The sequence below is a fragment of the Colletes latitarsis genome, chromosome 3 (assembly GCF_051014445.1).
Source record: "Colletes latitarsis isolate SP2378_abdomen chromosome 3, iyColLati1, whole genome shotgun sequence".
In the NCBI taxonomy this organism is placed as follows: Eukaryota; Metazoa; Arthropoda; class Insecta; order Hymenoptera; family Colletidae; genus Colletes; species Colletes latitarsis.
In genome coordinates this window covers 31,944,601-31,961,352 of record NC_135136.1, presented here as the reverse complement: position 1 = coordinate 31,961,352, position 16,752 = coordinate 31,944,601, and the positions used below count along the sequence as shown (strand labels likewise).

The 16,752-nt window shown below is 34.4% G+C and overlaps 1 protein-coding gene across 3 annotated transcripts in view; it reads left to right on the top strand.

Moving 5' to 3' along the window:
* Positions 1-16,752, top strand: part of LOC143340368 (uncharacterized) — a 226,670-nt gene that overhangs the window by 27,613 nt on the left and 182,305 nt on the right. The window lies entirely within an intron of this gene.

Genomic DNA, 16,752 nt, shown 5'->3' with positions numbered 1-16,752 from the left:
ATCGACACAGAAATATCGTTTCGTCTTTGATCTTTAATTAAAAAGTTATTCGCTGCAATTTCGTTTCAAATTGATTCAAATAACGTACATGAGATTGATTAGAGAATTTTATATTATACAGTTCGATGCAACGAAATTGACAAATTGTATTGCCCCGTGAGATATGATTAAAACTTTCCGTTCGATACACGAGGATATCCACGATCATCATTTACACGTGTCTCATAAAGTTCACTTTTATCGAAAGTTTTACGCTCGAAACTTGTAAATATATCTTCCGAAACGACAATTTCCTTAGGTAACTGTGACAGCTATGCATCATTGCTTTGTCCTTTAATTCGAAACCCTGGTATTACGGAGCCCTTCAGGGAAGTCAGTTGAAAACCTTGGCTATGGAACCTGCAGGTTCTATAGATTAGGGAGATTAGTGTCGTAAACTTGGATATCCTATTCCGAATGAAACTTTCAAGTCGTATCGTTCCCGCTGCAAACACTCTCCCAGCTAATCCGCGGACTACATTCTAATTAACATTTATTAGCACCTGAATCGTTTTATTACACCATTCGTGAACGATAGTTAACACTGTATCTGTACACGAGATGTTCTTATCTTGTAATAGGACATAATCCAAAACTATATCGTATGTCACGTTCTTGCGTACGTATTGTTTATCCAGCAATTGGAAATGGAAATTCTGAAGATCAAAATGATATAACAAAATATTTCTAAATTTTCCTTTCGACTACATTGTTACTTTTTAAATGGAAAAAATATTTTTTACATGCACGGAAAGAGTATAATGAGATCAAACCAACAGGGATACATACTATATCATACGACTTTATTGGAAAGTCAGGAAAGAAATATATGTAAAATAACATTTGTAAAACACAAAATGCAAACAGATATTTTTCTTTTGCTTATTTCTATTATTCAAAACGTCGAGTAAAAAATAATGAAAATAGCTCGTTCATCGTATTTAGACATAAGTGAGATTTTACAGAAATTTAAAGATTCAGAACACTACGAAATATGCAGAGACGTTATTTATAGGTTATTCAACGTTTAAATTCCACTATTTAAAATTAATTGTTGGCTCTTGAATATTCGCGACGCAATATCGCATAAGAATTAAATAATCTGGAGGAGCTCACGAGGGCATCTGTCTGGAAAATTTGCATGGGTGGATGGTTTCGCGCGTAATGTCTGCCAACAGAAGCAGTTCGCGTAATTTAGCACGTAGGTTGAAAGGCTATATTACTTCTTCCCTCGAAATACGAACAGTGCCTCCGTGTTATCTGATGAAAGTACACGTACAACTTCATGGTGAAAATTTCTTCGCGAGTGAATTACCGTCTCGACAAGAAAAGCATTCCCACCAATTGCGTTCCTGCTTTCCTTACGAAACAAAAGAAATCGTAGTGTTTTACGATGATTGCAACAATATTATAAATTCAGTCCAATTTCTTGTACGCATAAAAACGAAAACAAATACAATTTTTTTTAAATTATGAGATATTTATATGAGGTATTCTTGAATATTTGAAAAGTGTTGTAATCAAGTAACGTTCAAACTGCAATTAGTTGGTCATTTTTTTATACAAAGAATTTTAAGTATTTTTATGGTAAATTAGATAAAATTCCATCGTTGCGAAAATAGAGGCTGTTTTTTGTTCGACCGTGACACACACGATTGTCTAAATCGTAGACTGTGTGATTTATGGACACGTTTACGAGAAAAGAGCGACTGAAATCTTTCACGTTCCAAACGTCGCGACACAATCCTAAAATGTCCTCGAATACCATAAAAGTTACGACAGAATTCGATCAAACGCTATGCATCGCATTTTCCCCCATCGCGAGTTTACGAGACAATTTCGCAGTGTAATTCCGAATTCGTCGGTCGGAATAGCGACGCCATTTCGACAGCAGATAGTTTGTAACAAACTATAAAGTATGTCATACGCTTTGATAACAAATCTCGAAGAAATACAGGGTGACGCGTAAAATTGAAGCTACTCTGTGACGGAAGCTACTTCTATCTCATCTATCAAAAAAGTTTCATAAAGGAACGTACGTTCTACGAGTGAAAAATACAATAAAAGTACCATTCCTCCATCGTTATAATAATTTATTAGCTATAAAAACTATTGATTAAGTGGAACAGTCTCTAGAAATGTTCAATATGTATAATAAAATTAAAGCTCTGAGATTCTGTAAATTATCTACTTAACATTTCGGTGTTAAGTGGGTATTGTTGTCTAGACTATCAATCTTTTCGGCCTCTTTTTGTGAATTTTTTTAAATGATAGGTAGGCTGTTTTGTACTGAGATTTTGCAGATATATGTATTGATCATATAAGTATGTACAGTATTTTTTTCATTAAAAAAATATTAAAAATTGCGGGAGTTATAACTCCTTGTTGAAAAAAAACGCATTTAAACTGACTTCCATGATATTTCAAGATCTAAGAGAGCGATTGGCTTCAAATTTGGAGAAAATATTCAGCAGATTCGCTTTCGTCGCTGGAACTGAAGATTTTAAAAAATATTGAATTTTACTATTTTTTTTAATACGTTAAAGACAAAAGAAAGGTTCAAAAATAGGGATTCAAAACTTCAAGTGTCGTTATTCCTTTATTTATCGAGATTTTGACTTCTCCCTAGTTCCTGCTATAACTGCAACCTTCCTTATGAAGATACTTTAAACCCCTCTGTTTCAAATTAGCGGATCGCCTGGAATCGTGGAAACCAGTGGAGCACCTTCTCCAGAAGAGCCATTAAACAAGAAGTTATAACTCTCACAATTTTTAATATTTTTTGGTGAAAAAAATACTGTACATACTTATAAGACGAATAAATATATCTGCAAAATCTCAGTACAAAACAGCCTACCTACCATTTAAAAAAAAAATCACAAAAAAGGCCTAATGACAGCCTAGGCAACAATATCCCCTTGTCTCTTACACCAAACGTTAGAAAGAGTCTTGACATATTTTCTGAGAATGTAATTTTCTCAAAAAATGATTACGCCAGTTACCAGTGCAGTATAAAAAGCACGCCAACGAGTAATTGAAAATAATTCTACAGACGGAATAGCAACGACGCGTAAGGAAAATTCTATGCCACTTTTCGACCGAATAATACCTACTCTTGTATTTTCTCTTCCCTTTCAATACCGTTTCCATTTACGTTCTACCGACACTTTTGGTGTTAGTGCACTATTGGCTGGTGCATATGCTTCTATATATACGTTGTATCATGCTGAGCGCATTTCCAATGCAAAGGTGTCTATATACCTCACTGCTGCCAGCGCAATATAGAAACAATGTCTCTTCAGTGAAAATCGAACGTTGTCAGCCACCCACACCCTCGTGTTTCGAGTACATAGAAGACTCAACGAGATTCGCTGAGTCGCAAGAATTATTCATAACATTTTTGTTGCAAAGTACGGTGCTTGAGAATTACTATTTTCGAGAGAGAGAAAAAAACTTTGATATTTCTAGTCACTCGAAAGTATACCTTCTACAAAAGTTAAAAATTATTTTACAAGAACTACGTTAATTTCTGTACAAATATAATAAGCACTTTACCGTAATACAGTTCTATAACAGAATTAAAAATTCAAAAGGCTCTGTTTAAAATCAGAGTGAAATTGCCAGTCGTTAAATATTAAAATCCCCACTCTGGATCGAGAAAGAGAGTCACTGCGTAGCATCGATAACGAGTGAAAATCAAGGAAGTTTTGCTGGAAAAATAAATAAACTTTATCCAAGAAATAAATGAGAAGTCACAAAACCAAGCAAGTTATAATAAAGTTCCACTTTGTTTGGCTTCGCTGGTTGGTTTCTAATTTAATATCCACCACTCATAATTAAAATACTTCTAATTACACAATTACATTTAGGTTGCATAGCGGACATTCACAGGCCGTTTCGATCATCCCTGATACGCTTCACGTGAGCGCTTGACGAAATCGACTTTGTCACGAGATCACACGAGCGCATGATGCACGCTACTACGGGAAACGATATGACATTTAGCTTTCCGTGGAATTGCCCCGTTTTCCTGATCGCATAATTACAAATCTCTCTCTCTCTCTCGATGACTGCACTTACTATTTCCCCCTTGATGATTCGACTGCTACGAGCCGACAATTATTATAGCCGGACAAGGAAATGTTTTCATAGAGGTTTCACAGTGTTGCATTCGCAATGAGCCGAACGAGTAACGAGAAATTAAATTTACCATCGGGAACCATCGCAGTTATAACAGTATTGATCGAGGCGAAACAATTATAATTATTCCGGCGTTGCTCTAACTGCCTTGTTAACTTGTTCGCGTTGTTACGTTCCAGACAAACGGTGGACGTGTCGTGGTTGCTCTATCGAATACGGATCCAACGACGCGTACGAGCTTCGAGATTTCTCGAAGGACTTTCTTTCGTAACGATATATGTGATCGATCACAGGGTAGTTTAACGAACGGGGATAATTGGGGACATCGGTTTTTCGCGAAGCTTGTAAAGTTTCGACGATTACCCTAATTCTAATCTTCGTTAACTAGATGCAAATATATAGGTTAATTAAATATTTTAAATAATGTCATACTTCGCTTATTTATATTTACAGGAAACAAAAAATAATTGTTCTTCTCCTACGATGCGATTTCAATTATGATATTTGTGAGTTATTATACACGGTGTTCGGCCAACTCTAGGAAAAATTATAATGAGAGATTCTAGAAGCTGAAATAAGACGAAAATCGAGGATACTAATTTGTTGATTGAGGCTTCGTTGAGGCCACACAGTATATTTTCGGTAAGGAATTTTTTTCTCGAAAGTACGTAGGATTTCGGGGGTATATGTATTCACCAAAAATGATTCTAATTGATCCCCGCCAACCAAAAATAATTTTTTTAGGACGATTCGAAACTTTTTTTTCGCCGAAAAATTTAAGGGGAACAGGTGTACCAAAGGTCAAGCAGTATACTTTCAGTAATGAATTTTTTTCTGAAAAGTGGTTAGAATTTGGGGGGTATGTCTGTTGACCAAAAATGATTGTATTTGACCCCTGCAACTAAAAATAATTTTTTTATAACGATTTGAAAATTTTTAATTTTCTTGAAAAATTTCACACCTACTCAAATTTTTTTCTCGAAAGTGGTTAAGATTTGGGTGGTATGTCTATTGATCAAAAATGGTTGTAAATGACCCCTGCAACTAAAAATAATTTTTTTAGAACGATTTGAAATTTTTTTTTTCGCCGAAATATTTCAGCACCTACCCCCTGTCGATTCTTCTTAAAAATTCGTTTTCGTTTTTTAGTAATTTTGTTTGTCGCCCTACAGAAAACTTGTCTAATACTTTTTTATAGGTACCCATGACCTCTACTTCAGAAAAAAGTTTCATTCCAATATATTCACTATTGCAGGAGTTATGGCTGTTTGAAAATTGGACCATTTTTATGGGGTTTTTTTCAGTTTACGGGATCAGGGAACAACTTTTCGAATATTTTTGCAATTTCTACATATTGTCCACTAAAATACGCGTCGTTTGAGTTTTTGAAAATCAAAATCGTCCAATCCGTTCAGGAGTTATGATGTTTTAAAGATTTGCATGAAATTTCAGTGAAAGATATCAATGGTATGGTCAGACATGAAATTTTCGGTAATGAATTTTTTTCTGGAAAGTGGTTAGGATTTCGGGGGTATGTCTGTTGACCAAAAATGATTGTATTTGACGCCTACAACTAAAAATAATTTTTTTTAAACAATTTGAAATTTTTTTAATTTTGTCGACAAAGTCCACCTTCCTGAATTTTTTTTCTCGAAAGTTCGTAGGATTTCGGGGTCATGTCTATTCACCAATAATGATTGTAATTAACTCCTGAATAAATGATTGCTAATTTAATTTTTGACCTCTAGAATCTCTTATTAAAATTTTTCCCAGGGGTGACCGAATACCCTGTATACTATAATAGTTTTATTCCAATTCAATATCTTACTATATTAATTTGAAATTTAAGTATGATGTTCTTACGATATGATAATGATTTAAAACATGCAAACTCGTTTATAGGGAAGTCACGATTTTATATTTAGAAAAGCTAGAAATGACAAACTAGAATTAGGTAAAATTCCACCCGGTTCCTTAGATCGAACTCCAACTTATGTTACTTCATTAAAACGGCATGAAATTGATCCCATCTGTAATAATTGATATCAGAGGATTAAGACTGGATTACTGTGAGAGGAGAAGGAATTGATTTAAACTTAATCCGAGGCTATTAAAAGGTCTCCTCGTTTCAACACTATTAAAAAATCAATATCTTTGAAGATGATTTTTTTTAAATAGTTAAATTTTTGAAATTTATATTTCAAACCTCTTAAAATACCCTGCAATCATCACAATTTATATAAAATTCTTGGATTAATCTATTTTTATGGAAAGAAAACAGAAATTGACAAAGTGGCGCCTTTCTAAAGATAAAGTTTGAATTTTATAAAAAATATTTGTCTTTTAAGTGTTTATTATAATATTACAAAAATTGAATCCTTGGCCACGCCCCATGAAAAGTCAATTTCAAGATACAATTACTTAAACAACAGAACTTTCGAGTCATCCTGCAGAAATGTTCACAGTTATAGTGGTATTTCTCATAAGGCTAAGAGGAACAAAAGAAATTAAATGTTTCGTTATACTCGAAACTTGATCTAGATTCGAGCCAAACATAGATCTGACACAGACACCCATCAAATTGAAATCGCTTTTAACACGAAATTTGAACGTTACACAATGACAAAGCGAAACGAGTGTTTAACAGTTTATTGTATTCGACCTGACCATTTGGCGATGTGATTAAAAGCTATGTGGACGTTCGAAGAGCAGAAATGGCCATTAGTATAGTCCACTTTACTCGTATCGTAAAATCTATGTCAATACGATTAACAAACAGGATGGATATAGAAACTAGGACGAGTTATAACTCTTTTCGAAGCAAACATGCAATTATTACTTTAAAAGAAAGATAGAATTCTGACATTAAGAGATGTGTCTGCGCCAATGAAAGATCTATAATTTGGTCCAGTTTCTGGAATCACCTTATATAATGTAAGCGACAAAGATAACTAGCTGTCACTAATTGGCCTGCAAATAAAACGTTCCCTTCCCTCTGTTGCTATTTATCAAGCTTTCTCGTATTCAATTATGTTAATTTATCGTCCTTTATCAGCGTGTTACTGTCTTCTACAAAAGTTTAAGACGCGTCCGTGTAGCTTGGATACTGCACAATCGTTAGTCGTTATGTAACCTTCGCGTCAATTTACACTTCATCTCCTAACAAAACATAATTTCACTTGCGCAAGCTTCGAGTGTTAAAAAAAATAACTAAAATAAAAATAATGAATCAAAGAAATTTGGTTGGTAGATAGGAGATCGTACCACAACATTGGATTATGATTTTATTGGACAGAATTTTCGGGGACGTTCCTGCAGGAATAGAAGTTCAAAGATATATGCAAATGTCTCTAGAGATGGTTGGAAGTGGATATCAAAGCGAGCCTGCTACTTTGAATTTTCTAATAGATCCCACTCTCGAGAGTCAACCATCTTCTATACGAAGAATCCAGAAACTATTTCAAAATATAAGATTTAAAAACAATACTGTGTAGGAGTTTACAAAGCTTGTACAAACAGAAATTATATAACTGTTCTTCTAATGTGAACTTATTAACGAATGAGTGAACGAAAATAAGATACTAAATGTATAGATTAATACAGATAGTTGGCTAAATCAGAGAAAATTTTGTTGCCTAGCTTGGAACGTGAAGCGTACAGATTCCATTTTCGACTGTTTCACGATTTTATTGTTCCGCGAGTTAGAAGTTACGACACACGATACACAACAGGGACATATACTATATTATACGACATTATTGGAAAATTAGGAAAGAAATATATGTAAAATTGCATTTGTAGAACACAAAATGCAAACAGATATTTTGCTTTTGCTTATTTTTATTATTTAAAACATCGAGTCCAAATCTGAATAATAAAAATAGCTCGTTTAAGACACTTGATCCTTATTTATTTATTATACTGAATATGATAAGTTAGATTTTACAGAAATTGAAAGTTTCAGCCACTATTTAGATCATTTGCAAAAATGAATGAACAAAAATAAGATACTAAATATAGTTTAGTTTAGATAGCTGGCTAAATCAGAGAAAATTTTGTTGCCTAGCTTGGAACGTGAAGCGTACAGATTCCATTTTCGACTGTTTCACGATTTTATTGTTCCGCGAGTGAGGAGTTACAGCACACGATACACACGTTTTTTTCGCCAGAACGAACGAACCGGTATATCGTTGTGGTTTATTGGCCTGCGTGGGATGGAAGAGTCCACACGCGGGAACAAACAGACACCGAGTTTCTCGTTTGAAGGTTCTACGGCCGGCAAGAACAGAGAGAGGAATGGTAACGCTTCAATTTGGTCGCCAGATGTTTGGTTACCTGATGAATAGCCGGAGTTAACTTTCGTATTACGTACGAGGGACGTTAACCAACGATGTGAAGCGTTGTTGTGCGGTAGAAAGCTTCAAGCCACGGCTAACAATGGCGTACCACTTCTTGACTCCGCAATACCAGAAGAACTTTACGACCGTTCTGACTGCACGCTGCGGAAACGGGTCGACGTCTCTCAAACGGGAAAATAATTCACTCTTCCGCGTATCGTGCCAGTACGGGACTATCTGTTGAACTTGTACACGTTACGTGCATGCAATAATTACTTACACGAACGTATGGCAGGCCTTATCGCGAAACGCACAGCCCTTATTTGTTTATTACATCGTTTCTCAAAAGCTCGAAACATCGATCTTTATAGAAATACAGTCTTATACATTTATATTTAATTCAACGAAAATTTTACTTTTCTGTATTTAAAGGATATCACGATACTAAATTGTACATTTCATTTCCTGAATATCTCACTTATGACGATCATTGATCTAGTTTGAAAAAATTAATTCTGACGAGCACACTAATAACGACACGTAACTGAAAGCACGAAATATTCAAATTGCATTCGTAAACATTTTTCATAGAACAATGCTTGTTCCTCCGAGCAACAGTTTTTATTATTTTTCGTCCCTTGTTAAAAGTTCCAAATGGAACTTTGCAACGAAGAAAGTTTCAGAAAATGACTTTATATCCAGCTATTCTTTTGCTGGCTACAGACAAATTACGTCCTATTCTTGGTGCATGTTGGTAATTGTACCGAAAAACTCGTAAAACTGTCGTTTAGATCTATGATTCTCAACGGAAGCCATACGACCCCCCTAGTGAGCCACATTTCTTGATGTCCGCAAGTAAGAGATTTAGAAATAAAAAGCCACAAAGAGATCGGAGCAAAGCAGGAAAGATGTTACTAAATTTTATAAAAATATTATAGATCGACGACATCACGTTACAAGAATAAATATTACGGTAATTGTTTCATTGCAATAAAATAAATTCAAATCCAGGTTCGATAGATCAGGCGATCCACGTTAAAAACGTAGAATATCACGTTATTAAAGTTGACGTTGAAGAATTAGGATACGGGATGCGCTCTTCACTGTTTTCATTTATCAATTACGCTACCTAGGATTTATTGGAGCGGTTGGACAGTTGGTCCACGCGAAGCGACGCAATTATCTAGATTAGTACCATGTTGTACGATCTGATGTGTAATTAATAACGGTGTATTCCACGTCTGAACTTCCAGAATTGGATGGGATCGATACGATACGGTGAGACAACTCCTCGCTAGTTTATATCCGTTTCTATATAGTGAGCATACACTAAGGGTGTTGAATTCAGGTCAATTGAATAATGCCAATTTCCACGACTAGTGACGCAATTACCAAAAATTACCATTTCAAGTTGGCCTATATTTAAAAATGTAATCTACTTTTATATTTCTCCTGATGGGTTCGATAATAAATTTATTTAAATTTTAACACTATCGTTGCAAACCTACCTACAGATTTATTAGTTTCGATGGAGTTTTACAGCAATGATGAAATGGTGAAATATTAAATCTGTACTAGAATATCATCGTTTGTACAATTTTTCCTCTCAGTAATGTAGACAGTTTTTTAACAAATGAAATTAATATATTAAAGTTCAAAGACATAAATATCCAAAGGTAGTAAAAAAGTATGAAACAGTAATATATTTATAATAAAGTATTTAAACGTATAGAAATCACAAGCCATTCATTTATCGTTAGTATAATATCGATAAGCTCTTTGCGTCAATAAGAGCTTCGCATCATTCTATCGATTATATTCGCGCAGTAGTCAATTGGCACTTAGGACCATAGTTTCGTGATTTATGGAAGTCATGAATTTCTGTTAGTAAATGACAGTGAACTACGCTGTCGTTTTATATAATCCCATATTTCGCAATTCGAAATAACGAACGCTGTATCCATTAAAACAGTGGAACGTTTTTCTGTTTTATTTAGAAACTAAGATAAACTGCGTTGCAGAAATATATTACAAATGAATTTGTAACGTCCACGGTCATCAAACTATGGAACGTATTACAATCGAATACTGACAAACTTTCAATATTTTTTATTAAATCATAGACGATGAATTATTTCTAGTAATAAACCGCTTTTTTACTTCTATGTACTGAAATAAAAACAGATCCATTCAACGAATCTTTTGTTTAAAAATTTCTAACTGAAAGTGTATAAATATAATATATTTTGACAAAAGAAAATAGTGGGGGACATTCACTTTTTCCATGAAGCTTGTAAAGTTTCTACTAAAAATGTAATCAAAAGCTTTATCGAGAGACAAGTTTTCACATTTAAAAAAGCTTGGAACGATGAAGGAATGTTAACTAGAAAAGACTTTCTTAACAGAACTCCAACTTGCCATATTTCATTAAAACGATGGGAAACTGATCCTTTTCGTAATATCTAAAACAAAGGATAATAAACAGACTCCTTGAAAAGGAGGAGAAATTGATTAAAAAGAAAATAGAAGCTTGAGTACGCTCAACATTCGTTTGTGTTCATCGAAGTATTATAAACTGTCCTTTATCATAAATGCTTACGAAAATCAGTAAAATAGAAAAACATAACTCGAAATTGAACGAAGTCAAAAACTTCCTAATATTTGATACAGAGATGAACTCTAATATATAAATTCTATATCACGTTGAATGAATAAAAATATTTCTGCTTAGAAGCAATAAGATTTATATTCTCCAACTACCTTATATTTTTCGACAGAAAATCAACGATCAGAATTTATGTGGCAATCTAATAGATCACCGTGCACAGAGGAATGTACTTTCACATATATTTCGTTGATGTATCTTTTGTACCTTTTGTACAGAGATAGTAGCCATACGATCAATGAATAGTAATTCTTCAATGCTTGAAATACGTCGATGCGCTGGAACGAAGAAATGGAAGCGAATAGCTTGCACTTTTCACAAAGATCCAGATGGATACTTCATATTACTTTCATGCTAGACGATGCATTCAGTGAATACGACGGTTATAAAAGATCTGTAACTGGGAAGTACTTACTTTACATCCTGAATGTTGTACTATCCTCACCGACGAATAAAACGTGCAATTTCTATATCAAACAAAAGTAAACCATTACTCAAATTACCTTAAACGTAGATCTATATACTGCTCTATTGCTTCAATCTCTTCGGGGACAAATTATTCAAATAAACAGAAACTCTAATTAGTATCGACCCACGGTATCTATCAAATTTGTAACCATGTAATTGTGTCATTTTATTGAGAAATTTAACGCACATTATCCAAATTATTCAGTTAAAAACAGAGTCGCATTTTTATAAAATATTATTATCACATTTGTTCACGAATTTGTTTCTTGACTTCAATCTAGAAAGGAACGAGTATTAAAGAATTATGGCAGTTTACATTTAATCGAATCCCTTTTAACGCCTGCAACGACCGACCCGAACTTGTTCGAAAGTAATTTGAGAATACGCACGTGCTTTTATTTCCCCTCGTTTCAATACTTTTTTTAAAACTCTCGTAAGAGCATTACAGTAAAATTTACGCCTTCCAAGATCCACTTTCCGCCCGTTCTCGTCTTTTCGCCGCGCGGAAACTTTATCCCTTCTCTCGTTAAATTCGCCGGTAACGCGCGTACACAGTCGTTAAAAGTGAGGAGAAGCAACTTAATTCCCCGATACGCTCGACGAACCTAATTGACGCTTGTCTCGCGTAAAAGCTCGATAACAGAGGATCGCATTGAAATTTCCCGCGCGATCGACTCGTCGCATAAATATGTCAGGATCATTTACATTTTTATCGAATCTCGAGCTTCGTCGAAACGATAATGGCGAAGGATGCATACAGATGCGGGGTGAACGTGCTCGAAATTGACCCTGAGTGACTGCATATTACGAAATATACAATACAATAACGATAACATAAGAAGTCCAAATATCATTTTCGAAACTATTCCTAAACACTGACAAAACTAAAGCTCTTATCATTGGTTCCCCTACATATTTCTGTTTAAATAATCACACGATTATTTATTATTTTTCATACAAAGGGATGTCTCTAAAGTATAAATATATAATAAAATTTTGTCGTACGAAACTTTGTTTTCGAGAAAATCGATTTAGAATACTGGAGCTGATCAAGGCGTCTGACCAATATTAGTTATTACTACTTGCACTGGTGGTTGCAAGCATTAATACTGCTATAATTTAATTTTTTCCGATAAACTTTACTATTTAGCAAATAGTTAGAATAACTGAATACTTATAATTCCATAACAATGTTAGGTAATCTTCAAAAACTTTAATACAAGTAGAAATATCGAAGTGTGGTCAGACGCGGTAATCAGTCAAATAGTTTTCATTAACAGTCTTTGAACAATTCATAGTAAAATATATGAAACTTTTATTGAACAGTTAAGCTATATATAACCAGTATGTGAAGAAATCAAATATGCAAAAGTGAGTATTCTTTAATCCTAAAAACTCTAAACAGCTTCCTCAATAATGGAGATTATACTACTTTTGTGGTATATGTGTGCAATATGGGCAAAGAAATTCAATATATAAACGAAAATTTAATATAAAAGAAAAAGCAAAAAGGAATTAGAATTCCTGATTGTCGGATTTTCCGCTACACGTTTCTATACTGCACTCACGTAGAGTGCTAACGAGCCAATAGATTTGAAAGGGGCCATCTGTCTCCAGGAACGACGACACAATAACACGACAAGAATGAGAAGAATCTTTACTCGAAAGTTTTATCCCCGTTTTCGCCAGCTGTGGAACTCTTACACTAACCAGGTTAATTTCTTCGAAAATGACCAAACTGCTGATCTTTGCAATTTTTCCCGCCGAAAAAGCGGCCACGACGACGGAAGAAAGAAGCTTCATCATCTTTTTATTCCGTAAAGCTTCCAAAGTAATTAATCTTTCCGGTGGAAGTTCGGGGAATTTCTTCATTCATCAATTGCTCGGAAGATTTTTAGAACTCCACTGAGAAGCTCTATCCGGAAACGTCGTACTGTGGATTACTACAGTTTGCAAGTGTATATACAGGATGTTCGGCCACTCCTGGTAAAAATCTTAATGGGAGATTCAAGAGTCAAGAAAATCAATTTGTTGATTAAGGCTTCGATAAAAGGTTATAGAAACATTTCCGGCCACACAGTATATTTTCGGTAAAGATTTTTTCTCTCGAAAATAAGTAGAATTTCAGGGGTATATATTGTAATTGACCTGCAACTGAAAATAATTTTTCTAGAATGATTTGAAATTTTTTAATTTTGACGAAAAATTTGTCCACCTTCCTGAATTTTTCTCTCGAAAGTGCGTAGGATTTCGGAGGTGTGTCTATTCACCAAAAATGATTGTAATTAACCCCCGCAACCGAAAATAATTTTTCCAGAACGATTTGACATTTTTTTTTCGCCGACAAATTTCAGGGAAACATGTCAATATCTGGTCAGACAATACATTTTCGGTAAAGAATTTTTTTCTCGAAAGTGCGTAGGATTTCGAGGGTATGTCTATTCACCAAAAATGATTGTAATTAACCCCCGCAACCGAAAATAATTTTTCCGTGAATGATTTGAAATTTCCTAATTTAATTTTTTAATAACTTTTTAACGAAGCCTCAATCAAGAAATTGAAATTCTTGAAATCCTGAAAATATTTTGTGAAAAATTTTTGCTAAATTTTTAGTAAACAGATGGTTAAAAATATTTAAAAATTTTACCCTTAATTATTGTGTTTGCGTTTTACAGGATCAGTAATATTTTCGAATTGATATCAAGAGATAAAGTTTTCTTTCGTATGGAGGGTAATAAAGGAAATGAAAATAACTTCATCCTGTTTAGTTTCATTGTTACGTATAACAATGAAGTCTACACGCATCAAAAGGACAGAAAATAGTGTATAATGAAAATAAGGGTGGGAAACAATTTATTATACTTCCGACGATAACCTATTCTGAAGAAAACTGATCACTAGTAAATTCATGTCCGACAACAACGAAAATTGCTTCTCATTTATGCCCGTGAAACGGCTGCCGATAACATCGACTTTATAAACTCCTTTTATGCATCTCTGAGAAAGCCTTCAAAAGCCCGGTACAATCGAACGTTTCCTCGCAGCGTCTGTAAACTCCGCCCTACGGCGTCCGCCTGATATGAACAATTTAACGCATAATTTCATCGTTAAATAGCATCGCGTCTATGCTAACTAAATAAGCTAAACTGATTGTGCAAGATCAAATACAATGTTCCAAACCTGACTTGCGCTTCAAAATTATCCGTTATCCACAAACATTGTCTGTGTGATGGTTTCAAGGATGCGGCTGATCTAATCTACCTCTTACAGGTCATATATTTAAAATATAATTATGTAATTCGTACAACCAGAACGAATTTTCACAGTCCAAATATTTTCTAATTGTAATTATAGCCAGTTCTGTACTAATATATTTAATATAATCGTAAAGTAGATTACATTTTGCCTCCGAATGTAGCACTGTTCAAACACGAATATTGATATTCTGCTAACGATAATTGACAACAGATTTAAAAAGTTACTTTGAACTGTACAAAAATTTCAGGTACCCGGTTTTTCTTTTTCGAATAAACTATGATGTGCATGCGTCGAGGACGTCGCGGTCGCGTGCACACGAATGCAACTGGTGACAGATTCGTTTAGGTCAGGCGATGAGAGATTACCGTTCGATATTTATCTTCGATAAACGTATCCCGAACGATTAGTCGAACGTTTCGTGCGCGCGTTCGATTCCAACTATATAGTCGCGACTATACAACAGGTCGGTTATTTGTCATACGCTCGTTTCACCTTGGCACATACGTTCGTTTAGCGATCCTCCCGTGATTCCACTCGTGCCTCGATCAATAGCTGCACAATCGATATTAATGCTCGATCGGTCGAACGCGTCAACATCGAAACGTGCAAGTACGACGAAAGACGTAATGGATTGTTCGCTTTACGCCATTCGCGGCTAGATGCACGCGTCCATCGGTATTTGCGATTTGAAGCGTGTTTAGCTAGCGTTTGAACGGGTGTTGAACGATTTGAGGATCTGTCGATAATTCACGGGGAAACTCGAACACAATTGATCGCATTGAGAACAGAATTTTTAGAAATGATATTCTGTTTAAGTACATCATTAAAAGAAATATATTTTTTAATTTGCTTAACGTGGTTTCATGTGAGAAATATGTGTAAATAATGCGGTATGGAATCGAAGCGATTTAAGGAAACATGGTGATCCATCGTACAAGAGCAAACTAGCAAGCTTTAAACATTTTTCATCTATTTTCCAATAAAATAACACCCTTACAAATGATTGTACTGTTGCATGTATTCGATTCAATAACGTACGTGATTTTGTGCAAACATCTAACTTTCTCCCGATACCGTGTCAATCATTTCTGTTTGACCAATAACAAATCGAAAAATCCTCCACGTTTCGATAAACTTCGGCGAAATACGTGAATTTACAAACTTTATCTCCATTTTATAGGATCGTTTTCATGCTTTTATTTAATAACCCCGGTATAATATAAACTATAATGATTTAAATTGTAAACAAAAAAATTCATCCTTCGCGTGTGGAAGAAAGAATGTGTAAATGCATTTGTAAATATACAGAGTGTTCGGCTACCGCTGGGAAAAATTTTAATGAGAGATTCCAGAGGCCAAAATAAGACGAAAATCAAGAATACCAATTTGTTGATTGAGGCTTCGTTAAAAAGTTATTAACGTTTAAAGTTTCACCAGTACTGAATTTTTTTCTCAAAAATGCGCAGGATTTCGGGGGTATGTCTATTCACCAAAAATGATTGCAATTGACCCCTGCAACCAAAAATAATTTTTCCAGAACGATTTGAAATTTTCTTTTTTCATCGTAAAATTTCACACCTTCTCGAATTTTTTTTTAGGAAGTGGATAAGATTTCGGGAGTATGTCTGTTGACCAAAAACAATAGTAGTTGACCTCTGCAAATGAAAATAATTTTTCCAGAATGATTTGAAATTTTTTATTTTCGTCGAAAAATTTCAGCAGCTACCCCCCGTCGATTTTTCTTAAAAATTCGTTTTCGATTTTTAGTAATTTTGTTTGACACCCTATAGAAAAGTTGTGTAATACTTTTTTGTAGGTACCCATCAGCTCTACTTCAAAAAAAAA